This window comes from Camellia sinensis, chromosome 1, assembly GCF_055761805.1.
Source record: "Camellia sinensis isolate YWXY chromosome 1, ASM5576180v1, whole genome shotgun sequence".
NCBI lineage: Eukaryota > Viridiplantae > Streptophyta > Magnoliopsida > Ericales > Theaceae > Camellia > Camellia sinensis.
The window spans coordinates 250,632,557-250,642,543 of record NC_138961.1 but is presented as its reverse complement, the minus strand read 5'-3'; positions in this window follow the sequence as shown (position 1 = coordinate 250,642,543).

Below are 9,987 nucleotides of genomic sequence, written 5' to 3'. Positions count from 1 at the left end.
TGGAAAAAAGATAATTGCTCCACCAACTGATAAATGAACCATTTTATTTGGGACTTGCCAAAAAACATCATACATATATATCATACACATGTACTAATCAAAGGGGAATTAAAACCCCGCTAGTGAGTGTAGATACTCCATTTTTGACCATCCTCAAGACTTAGACGTCATTGTTTGTGCACTCGATGATTGTCTTTGTTTGTGCTCGTTTTGAGCGCCTCGAAGTCCTCGGCGAAACGCCTTGCCTTTGAGCATCTAAACCTTATCTGTTTTGTGCATGTTTTTGGACCGAAAGCTTGTTGCCTCTAGTCTGGAGGAGTGGGTGACCTGTCGGCCAGCCCCCTAGGCTGTTGGCCAGGGCTTGTTTTTGTCGGCTATCAGTGGTGGCCGACAACCTTTGGTATCTTTTTCCAGATATTTGTTGCCAGTTGTTGCTCACCGAGTTGCATCTTCATACACGTGTATGGTGAGATGTTCACAAGCTCAAGACTTGTTTTTCTATATATAGGGGGTGTCTTTCCCCATTTTTGAGGGTTAGAAAATTTAGACAAAAAATATATATCTCTCTCTCTTGATATTTTGCACACATTTGCTTACAAGTCCTTACCCTTTGCATATCAACCCTTAACCAAACACTCTCACCTTTGATATTTTGTGGCTTGGCTTCAAAGGTATAGCACTTATCTTATTTAAGCTTGCTTTGCTTACTTATTTTCCCATCTTTTTTCTACTGTTTTTGGCCTAGTTTTCAACTGTAAAAACTTCTGTTTTTATGACCTAAGAGTGGTGGTTTGAGCCCTTTTGAGTTAGGGGGTTGCCCACCCTTTTTGCTTCTTAGCTTGTTAAGCTTTTGTGCTATTAATTACCATTTTCAAATCAATTTTTTTGGGCCTTTTAACCACTGAACGTCAAAGGTTTTTTAGTGGTAAAAACTTTGTTTTGAAGTCCAAAATTAGTGGGGTTAGCCTCCCCTCCTTATGTCTTGTTTGCATGCCTAGTTAGTTTCATGAGTTAGCATGTTTTACTAGCTTAACCTAGCTCTAGTCCAGCATGTTTTTGCCTATGAAATAACTTGTTTTGGCTCTGTTTTGGGCTGGTTAGTTCAGTTGAGGTTTGTTTTGCATAGTTATAGTGTTAATTCCTTTACTAGCTTAATGTTTTAATGCTTTAATCATCATTCTTTTGAGTTAATAGCATGTTTTAGTGTTGTTTTGCACTTAATTTCAGCACTTAATCTCTGCAACCTCCCTCAATTCTTCACTCTTTTGTTTTCTTTGAAAGTGGTTTTAAACCCCTTGTTTGCCTAAGTGTGAAATGGAGGTGTTGCACCTAATGGTTTAATCCCGTAGGGGGTTCATTACCAACAGTGTAATGTCTCTTTCATGCCCAAAGTAACTTGTGGTTTGAGCCATCTTTTCATTAGAGGACACTCACTTTTGGACTTAATCGATTAAAGAATGAATCGGTAATGTAAAATGAGTAAACAAAATGAACAAGTAAAAGACGCAAGATAAGCATCTTTCGTGTTGCATTGCATGTGTTCGAATCGGACATTAATTCGAACAAAAGGAAAATGGGACATTCATACTCAAAGTGATGAAATGTGCCATTTTCCTTGGTCACTATCACCCTTGATCATGCATGATAGGGTGGTCGTCCTTTTGAGTCTTGTTTTGCACTCATTAACTTGTACAAACTTGGTTCCTTAGTCATCATGCATGGAAATTGCTTGATTGGTGGTTTGAGGGCCAAGAGTTTCACTCATTTGAGCTTGTTTGATGATAAGGAATGTAAACAGTACAAACAAACCTGCAAAAGTACACTGTTTTGCTCTGTTATGTTCTCTATCGCAGCAAGGAAGTCCAAACCAGTGATGGCTGACAGCCACCACCAGTGGTCGACCGGCCACCATCAATAGCCGATCAGCCACCTTTGTTGGCCAACCGACAATCAGTACTGGCCAACCGGCCCCCCCTGTCGGCCACCAATGAAATTCAGCAGATTGTTCCTGAGGCAGAACAGATGTGATCTGGAGAAGAGGAAAGTGTAAGTGCTTCTGTGCAACAGAGGATTGCAGCAGCAAAATAGTAGCCATTCGGGTGAAATATTGAGCATACATGCATCCCTCACTTCCCGAAGCCATTTAATTGCTTTGTTTAGTTAATTAGTGGTAACTAATTAATTCATTTAATTACTTTGTACTTAATTAGCTTAGTATTTAGCTAATTATTATGGTTTGTAATATTTAATTAGCTTAGAATAGTTAGTTAATTCATTTTGTGTTATAATAATTAGCTTAGCCCTAATTAGCGTAGCTAGTTGGTTATCTTATTCATTCAGACCCTCCTTCGCGAGGGCGTAACGTCGTAATAAGTGTGCGTGCGTGTGTGTATATCTTCCAACCCCATGTCTTTCTCCCTTTTATTTAATCGCTTTTGATGGTTAGATTAGGGACATATTTCAATTAGCATATCACATGCTTGCATCCATTCATTTGTTTTGCATGCACCGAGGCTCGGCGCATCATTCAAACTGCATTGCTATTTCAATATCTTCTTTGAATACATGTTTAATCACTTGTTGTTCAAATCGATCCATATGCCATGTTAGTAACCGAGCCTATTAATTGCATTATTGCATGTGTTGCATTAGATATCTTGTATAGTTAGGATCATGCATCTTTCTAACTAATTTTTTGTTTTGGCTTGGAGTACTCAGTAAGTCTTTATGCTTTAGCATACTTGCATGAGTATGACTACCATGATGCCATGATTAGCATGCTTGCCATGAGGCTATGTGCTTATATGCTAAACTGCATTGATGCCTGTGGATGAAGGTTTGTTGTTTGAATTGGAATGATTCAACAAATGTGAGTTTTAAGCTCACTTTGTTGTGGTAAATTATGTTTTAAGCCCACTATGTTTGGTGGCAAATCCGCATCTTTAAGCCCACTTGAGGTGGCAAATTCAAATCATTTTCGCAAATAAACATGAGTTGAATTGTTCTAAGTCTTGCAACTAGCCTATACTTGCTTGTGCGCATCACATAGTAATGTTAGCTAATAACCGGAATAAGAACACATAATGTTTATAAAAAATCATATCATGATTAGTAGTGGCCGATCTTTGATCGGGCGAGCGGGGGTGCTCATTTCAGGACCTTCCCCTCTTGTACCCAAGTTCTCGAGCCGAGGTAACTTTGGTGATGACGGACATGTGGCTTTTGGCATGAGTTAGGGTTTCCTAAATTTTCCTAAAAATAAAATATTTTGGTAGTGACTCTGTATCTGGCAAAGCAGTCCAATTTTAGTATTATTTGATTTAAAATCTATTTTCTAAAAAGGTTTGCCGGATTTGAACTCTTTGGTAATTATCAGTTTCATATTGCACTTTGTGAGACTAGATTTAGAACTGCGGGAGTCCGAACTATGAGGCCTTCTTTTCAAACCCTTTCCGAAAGGCGAGGCGCGAAAAAAGGAGAGTCCACAGTGAGCTGGCTGTACAAAAGACTGACCACTGGACAAGAGCCTTGGGGTCATCAACTCGATCAATGTAACCAATTGCTCACCTCTTCAACAGATGGGCGTGACTGATTACGCTATTCATTTAGCGCCACATTTTAAAAAAAACACATGTCACATACACAAACATAAAATAGTCCTATAAAAGCCAATTTGGACTAACAAGAACTTTCATGGTGGTAGATCCCACCTAATTATAGGATCCAAATTTCCAATCCTGTAGAGGCATTGAAGCAACGAAGATTGTATCATGAATAATATAAATTCATGATAAAAACTAACCAACAAATATACCAACAACCTGAATTATTAAGCATTCATGTGCGTAAGACACAACAGGCTGAGTTCATGCTATAGCATAGCAAAAAGAGTTTAGAAGCAAGAAAATTTCAACAAAGTCTGATCTACTAGCTTTGAGACTTTTAAAAGAAAAGTTCCCCTCAAAAGAAAAGAAACAAACAAGCAAGCACACAACTAAGTATAGAGATCTCTCACTGCATCAATCAGAACCTGATATGTCATCCTGAAAAAGATTTTTGTCTTGTCTCTGATGAGGAAAGTACAAAAAGGCAGACCTATATTCAACCCTGGGCTCTTTTTCATAGCACTTACCATCCATGTAATATATGGAGCTACTATTGCCCCCCTACTTGGATAGGTTACTTATTATAGCGCTTTGGTTTTTGTGCACGAACAACGACGTGTTTCCCAATCTCTCCATCCTCACCCATTCCATATTTGTCAAGTCCAGCTTGTAAGTCCAACAATTTGAATGCATTTTATCAAGCATTAGCAACTCCTCATTTAAAATCACTAACTGCAAATACGAAATGCTCAAACTAGGGGTGCCCTTGTGCAGACCACCCAAACGTCACGGCCCCGCACGCAAAGGCGCGAAATCCGTTTTGTTCATTAGTTACTACAGTTCAGACTCAATGTCACGGTTCTTAATCTGATCTCACAAAGTGCAATGTAAGATTGATAAATCACCAAAGAGTTTAAATCCGACAAATCGTTTTGGAAAGCTGATTTTAATAAAGAAGTGCCAAACATGGACTGCTTTGCCAGATACAGAGTCGCCACCTAAATATTTTATTTTGGGAGAATTTAGAAAACCCTGACTCGTGCCTAAGGCCACATGTCCGTCATCACCAAAGTTGCCTCGGCTCGGGAACTTGGGTACGAAAGGGGAAGGTTATGCAATGAGCACCCCTGCTCGCCCGATCAAAGATCGACCTTTACTAACATGATATCTTATTTTTGAAAACACATGTGTTCTTATTCCGGTTATTAACCTAGAATTACTATGTGATGCGCACACACACACAAGTATAGACTAGATCACCTAAGTTGGAATAAAACATTGCATATTCGTTTATTTGAAAACGGTTTGAAGTTTACTACTCGCAAGTAGGCTAAATTGAGGATTTGATGAATTGTTCCAATTCAAGTAATCCAACCTTCACCCACAGGCATTCAGACAGTTAAATCAAATAAGCAGTTAGTCTCATGGCAAACATGCTTTCATGGCAACATTAACATACATGCAGTATGCTAAAGTATAAACACTCACAGTGTACTCCAAGCCAAAAAAGAGAACTAGTTAGAAATCATGCATGATCCTAGTTCATGTTAAGATGGCTAATGCAACGTATGTAAAAATGCAACTAAGATAGGCTCGGCTATCCTAAGATGTCATGTGAAATGCAACTTGGTACATGTATTCAGATTAGAATTGAAATGCAATGCAGTTAGTATGATGCGCCGAGCTCGGTGCATGCAATACAGATGAATGGATGCATGCATGCAAAGCGTAAGGTATGCTAATCGAAATATGCCCTAAAACTAACCATCGTAAGCGGTTAAGTAAAAGGGAGAAAGAAATAGGAGGTGGAAGACATGCATCACACACACGCACGCTTATTACAACAATACGCCCTCTCGCAGGAGCGTTCGAATAAGAAGCTAACTAGTTAATCTAAGCTAATTAAACTAATTATTACAAGCCAACTAATTAACTAACAAGCTAATTACTTAAGCTATTACAACACAAATTGACTAGTTAAACGCATTAACTAATTAGGTACAAAACCAAAGCATAAACTAGCTAAGCAAATTAGCTAAGTAAAGTAGTAAAGCAATGTCCTCAGAGGGAGAAGAATGCACGCATGCTCGGTCGCCTTGTTCGGAAATCCGTTGCGATGCCCCAACTTGCCTCTGTTCTCATTTGTTCTCAGAACCTTGCACCAAGCTCCAGAAAGCTTCCAACTCACCTTGGGGATCTGTGGGAGGGTGGCCGACCACCTAGGGGTGTCACCAGCCATGGCCGACCACTTTTCTTTGTTGAAGACCAGAAAAAGTGGTCGGCCAGCTAGTTTTTCTAGCTGGCCGACCAGTTGTTGCTGCCAGACTGCAATTTGCTACAACAGAGAGCAAGAAAGGGCATGGCAATGTATTTGCAAGATATGTGTACACAACCACCCTCCCTATCATTTCATGAGCTCAAGGGAGTGTGGTTCTCGACCCTCAGGCCACCAATCACGTATCTCGATGCATGATGGCCGAGAAGCCAAATTGCACAATTCAATGTAAAATGAATACACACATAAACACATAAAACCTAAACCTCTATCATGTATGATCAAGAGTGTCGACGACGGAGAATTGAGGCACGTTTCATCACTTCAAGTATAAAACGTCTCTTTTTTCTCGTGTTTGGACTAACACCTATTCCAAACAACAATGCAAAGCAAGCATGCAAACATGCAATGCAACTTAAGCATGCAAACATGCAAGGGACAAACATGCAAACAACAATGCAACTACATGGCATACTCAATGCAAACAATGACATAGCATACGCAATGCAATGTAAGATGGCATACCCAATGCAATGTGACATGATCAACTTAACAAAGCTAATGACATGCGAGGCAACATAAGCATACAACAACATGATACATTGTAAGCGTGCAAATGACATGAAAGCAAACATGCTCAATGGACTTAAACCAAAAAGGGCAGACCTCAGTCATGCCAAAACAGTGGCCATAATGATGAAATGAAGGCACCAAAAAGCATCTACAAGCATGCACATGCAATGGCCCATCAACAAGGCATAAGAGTGTAAGTGCTCAAGGAGTGACAAATGTGGAAGTGTAACAACATCATAAGCTTTGAAATGAGATATGAAATGATGCCAAATCACTCAAACAACACAAGTAAAGCATGCAAGCGTCCTTAAAGCATAAAGCTAGTAAAGAGGGCTATAAAGGGGGCATGCAATATATGGCACAAATGCATGAACTAACTATGGACAAAGCTCAAATAGGCCTAAGCAAGGACCAAAACATGCTGAGATGGAGGCTCAAATGCCTAGGCATGCAAGCATACACACTAGGCCATAAGCAAGGCAATGATGCATAACACTCAAAGGCACTTAAAGAGTGAATGAAGTGGGAACATAGCAGTCCTATATGCTCTGAAATGTCATGATAAATAATGCCAAATCATGTACACAACATAAATGAAACATGCTATGGTACCCAAAGCTTGAAGCTAGCATAGGCATTTGTACTACAACTATGCAAAACATGAAGCATATGACCAAGGCAACCCAAAACAGTCATAGATCATGTCAAAATGAGTCTAAAACATGCAAGGACCAAAGCTAAAATAAGCTAGCATGAAGGGCATAAGGCATGATGCATATAAGGCCAAAAGGGAAGATCACACTACACCTATTAGGACTAAGCATGAGATGACTTAACCAACAAAAATTAGAGTTATATCATGGCAAAATAACCCTAAATACACACTGAAATGATAACTCGCAAGCTTAGGCATGAAGACACACACAATGATTCATGTTAAGGCATAAAGGGCCAACCCTCTAATGCATTGAATAAGTGAAAGATGTGAGTATATGACCATGAAACATGGACTGAAATCACATAGCAAATGATTCCAAATCATTCAAATAGGCCAAGCAAATCATGCTAGTGGGCTTGATACACAAAGCTAACAAGCTAGAATGCATTATAGCTATACAAAGCATGGCTTGTATGACCAAAACAACAAAAATTAGAGTTAAGCATGCTAAAACATGGACAAAAGCTTCTTGAAGTTAAGCCAAAAGCATGCTATAATGATGTGTTAAAGCATGGTACACATAAGGCTAATTTAGGGAATTGCACTACAAGTGTATGGAGCATGCATAGGGCCATCAAACCCACCCAAAACAGAGTCATGACATACTAAAACAACACAAAAAACCTACTGAAATGGAGTCAACATAAGCTAGAAAGACATGCTACTTCATGAAGCATACAAGACTAGTTTATGAAATTTACACTGCAAGTATATTAAGCATGCAAGGAATGACAAAACCAAGTTAAAATAGTGGTATATCATGTTGAAATAAGGCCTAAAATAGGCTAAGATGTGGCCAACACAAGCTTAATAAACATGCTCAAACATGAGGCAAAAGGAGCAAGCATTCAAGAACACAAGGAGAGTGGATGACCCTCTCCTATTTGGGACCCTAAAACTACCTTTCCATCACTGAAAATCCTCTGGATTTCAGTGGTAGAAAGGTCATGCAAAGGCTAGAACAAGAGCCAAAAGGGATGGCTCAAAACAAGGCCTAACAAGGCCTAAGAGGGGGGAGACTACCTCCAACACAAAAGTGACCTTAAACAAACATAACAAGGACTGAAAAACAGAAGTTTTTGTAGTTTAAAGGTAGGCTTAAAACAACATGCAAGTAGGGCTAAAAACTTAGGCAAAAATGGGGGTTTAAAAGGTTAAAGGCTCACCCTTGAAGACCACCTTCAAAGCTACAACTCTAGCAGCTTCTTTGAGCTCAAACCAGTCCAAGAACTCCAAAACCAACCTCAAAGGACCTCAGCTCCAAGAATATGGTGTTTAAGTGTGTGTTTGTGTGTTAAAGTGTGAAGAATATGCACTTTTGAACACAAAAATGAAGAACAAGAGCAAGATAGATACAAAGGTGTATGTATATCTCCCAAGGCAATTTTTCTGAACCTAGAGGAGGGAGGAGGAGGTTCTCTTATATAGAGAACAAAAGTGTAAGCTTCTTGAGGAAGCTAAGGGCTTAGAGCCATCCCTTCATACACGTGTATGGAGGATGGTTTCTATGCCCTCCAACTGTTACAACTGTAAAAAAAATATCTCCAGGAATGAGCTGGAAAGTGGCCGACCAGTTGAAGTGGTCGGCCAGCTACTTCTACTAGTCGGCCGACCAGTGGAAGTGGTTGGCCAGAAGAAAAAGTGGTCGGCCACAGGGCAAAGGTGGTCTACACACTGAAAGCAAGGTGGTGGTGTGGTGGTCGACCAGAAAAGGTGGCCCAAAGACCAAGAAAACCAGATATCAGACCAGAAAACTAGCTGGCAGAAAGAAAAGTGGTCTCCAAGGGGAACTACTGGTCTCCCACCCTTGTATCACCTTCCAAACAAGGAAAACAAGGTTTGTACAAAAAACAAACCAAAAAGGATGCAAGATGAAAGTTCGAGAGGCAAGGCACGCGGCTGAAAGCCTCGAAAACTGGTCTACGAGCATCAAAAGTGGTCTCCCAGACCACAGTGTCCCTCTAGGCAGAGGTAACAAGGTGTGAAACCAAGCCAAACGGAGAACGTTAAGCGGTCTTGAGACAAGGCGCGTGGTAGAAGGCTCTGAAAATCGAAAATTGGTCTCCAAACGAGAAAAGTGGTCTACGACCACAAAGAGGTGGTCTACAGACCACTCTCTCCCTCCAAGGAAGAGAAACAAGGCTTGGTCCACAAACTGAGCCAAAGCACAAAGAGTTCAGTGGCCCGGAGGCAAGGCACTCAGCCGAAAACTCTGAAACCTCAGAACGAGCACAACATGCACAATCACCGAGCGCTCAATCGATGACGTCTGAGTCTTAAGGTCGGTCAAAAATGGGGTGTCTACACCTTGGCATCTAGTAACATCAAGGTGGGATTAGGCCACAATTTAAAAATTCCAATTCCAACACAATCGGTTAAAACATAAATTTTACCATTAAAAACAGCTAGATCCATGATTACCCATGGTTTGTCAGCAAATGAGTAGACAGTCCAATTCTCACCTCCGGCTTGACAAAAATATACACATTTACCAAGCTTCTGAACAAACACCAGCACAAATTCTGAAAGCACGGTTGAGTAAGCAAGGATGGTGCGAAATTCAGGTAAGAAGAACTGTTTGAAGTATTCAGGTAGAATAGGGAAATGGAGTTCCTCTATTGTAACAAGATTTATGGCATCTAGTTTAATTTTTTTATCTTGCAGTATTAAGTATCCACAAGATTAGTCCTATCCACCAGATTAGGCAGCATTGTCTTGTACTTCGTTTTATCAAATATGTTGTACTAGGAATAGGCTTGCTTAGCATATACAACTATGAGGAAAATTAGAGGAGGTTGAGATGCCAAGAAATTTTC